The sequence below is a fragment of the Brassica napus genome, unplaced genomic scaffold (genome assembly GCF_020379485.1).
Source record: "Brassica napus cultivar Da-Ae unplaced genomic scaffold, Da-Ae ScsIHWf_2268;HRSCAF=2921, whole genome shotgun sequence".
Lineage (NCBI taxonomy): Eukaryota > Viridiplantae > Streptophyta > Magnoliopsida > Brassicales > Brassicaceae > Brassica > Brassica napus.
Window position 1 is genome coordinate 17,979 of NW_026015663.1, and position 2,781 is coordinate 20,759.

General features: G+C 31.9%; 1 pseudogene; it reads right to left on the reverse strand.

The window, feature by feature from the left end:
• Nucleotides 1-1,314: 1,314 nt before the first annotated feature.
• Nucleotides 1,315-2,774, reverse strand: LOC125600439 (annotated as a pseudogene).
• Between the last annotated feature and the right edge of the window lie 7 nt (nucleotides 2,775-2,781).

Sequence of the window (2,781 nt, forward strand, 5' to 3'; positions counted from 1 at the left end):
TTATTTAATTTTAGGTTAGGGTATATATTAATAATAATTAAGTTAGATATAAATGAAAAATAATAGAGAAGTTAGTTTTAATAAAGCATTTAATTTATAGAATATATAAAATATAATATAAATGATTAGTTATATGAATTAGTAGGCATATATATGAATTAGTAGGCATAATAATTATTTTTTTATATTGAAAAATATAATATAATGATTAGTTATTCAAATTTATTTTTAATATAAACGGAATTCATTATTTAAAAAATAGATTAGTTATTTAATTTTTTAATTTTAGGTTAGGGTAATTAAGTTAGATATAAATGGAAATAATAGAAAAGCTAGTTTTAATAAAGCATTTCACTTTTAGAATATATAAAATAAATTAAATACATTGATAAATTTATTAAGAGGAATTCTCTAGGATAGTTATTTTTAGTTTATTTCACAAAAGAGCATACAAGAAAAAAAATGATCAAAAGAAGTTTTATTGAAGAGTAAATGTATTTTTATACCTTTCGAGCTAAGTTAACTAACTCTAGATATTGAATTTAGAGTTAAGGGGATTTGGTGGTGGGTATAAAAAATTTTAGAAAATAAAAAATAAATATTAAAAATTAAAAAATAAAAATTGTAAAGATAGTTTCAAAAAGCATTTTAGAATTTCAAAAGAAAAATTTGAAAAAAAAAATTTGAAAAAAAAATTGAAAAAATTATAAAAAGTTCGAATTTGAAACCATATAATTCAAAATTATTTTATTTTTAATTATATTTTTTGTTTTTCTATTTTTATTATATATATCTATAAAGTAAATAGTAAAAAAGTTTTTTGCCTTTTTTAATGAAACATCTTTTGGTCATTTTCTTCTGTATGGATTCTTTTTGTGACAAAAAAATTATTAAGAGAATTATCCTATATATATATATAAATAAATAAATTATACATATAAATAATGTAATTTTATATATTAATCATTTACTAATCTATTAATCAGTTATACTACTTTTTGAAACTTATTCATTTATAATAGTTACATTAATAAGAACATATAACTTCTGAAACATATTTGCTAACATATTGCTAACGCTTTGTCACTCTATCCATCAAGACCCAAGTATCCAATATCATTTTAAGTCCCCTAAAGCAAAGTTTGAAAATACAACGATTTTTATGTATAATTTTGTTTCCGGATTTCTACTGACAGTTTCTTGATTTGCAAGAACAATTTGATGGTTAGGAAACTACTAATGTAACCAAACCCTCAAGAATCACATAAGAAAGCACTACATGCTCAATTTCATTATTCTATTAGCACACAAAATACATAATATGTCTTGTGGAAAATCATTTCTCCGAACCAGTTTGCATCTCCCCATAATTAGCAGCTCTGTTGTTGAAGGCATTGAGAAGACGGTCGCAAGCTTGTCTTGAAGTTGGTCTCTCCGGAGGATAAGTTTTTGTGCACTGAATCGCTATTTCAAGAACCTGATAAGCTGCTTCTTCTTCGCAAGGCAAAAGCGGTTTAAGCTCTGAATCAATTAGATTCTCCCTCGCTCTAGAACCAGGTGGCATCTCAAGACACGTCTCTACCCATCTTACTATATTGGTCTCTTCATCAAAACTTCATCTGTTGGCTTTTTACCAGTCACAATCTCCATCAACACTATCCCCATACTGTACACATCGCTCTTCTCAGTGGCCTTCAACGAGTAAGCATACTCTGAAACAAAACAAAACAAAACAAAAGAACATTAGCTTTAACAGTGGAAAACCAAATCAAGAAACTCAAGATATAAACCTGGTGCAGTGTAGCCATAAGAGCCAGCAAACAAACTATGTGATTCTGTGTTGGTGTCATTACACTCTTCAGTTAAGATCTTTGCGAGTCCAAAATCTCCCAAGTGCGCCTCCATGTTGGAGTCAAGAAGCACATTGCTGGTTTTGATATCGCGGTGAACTATAGGAGGAGCACAATCAAAATGAAGATACTCCACTCCTTGAGCCAACCCAAGTGCAATTTTCAATCTTGTTTCCCAATCAAGAACTGCTTCTTCTTCTCGTGAAGCCAGTCCAGACGCTTCCGTTCGCCATGTACTCATAAATCAACAGGTTCAAGCCTTCTGCTTTGCTAGTGCAGTAACCCATCAGCTTAACCAAATGTCTGTGTCTGATCGTTCCAAGCGTCTTCACTTCTATGTTGAAGCTCTTGTTTGACATCAAATCATCTTTCCAGAGAATCTTCTTCACAGCAATCGTCTCACCGTTTTTCAAATCCGCTTTGTAAACTTTTCCTGACCCTCCTGATCCAATCATGAACTCGTCGTCAAGGCCATGTGTAGCCTCCATAATGTCTTCCCACTTTATATCCGTGTTTGCAGCTCCGTTTCTAAAGAGAGGAGCTTGTGAAGAAGGAGAAGCGTTTGATGAGAATGTGCTGTTTAAAAGATCATGACTTTGCTTGCAGAAGAGGACAACCACTAGTACCGTCAAAGCAATAGCTGCTACTGAAGACAACGCAGAGATTATAACTACGGTTTTCGCGCTAAGACCTGTTGCTTTGATCCAGCTCTCTTGCAGGGACTAAGAGGGCTTCCACAGAGATCTGCATTGCCTACAAAAGCATCTGCATGCCATTTATAGAAAGGTTTCTTTAACCTGCCCGTTAGGTTGTTGTAAGAGAGGTTGAGATATCCTAAACTCTTCATATCCCCTATTGGCCAGGAATGTCTCCGACAAGGTGATTGTGAGACAGATCAAGAGATTCAAGCTTATGTAACGTCGAAAGGTTG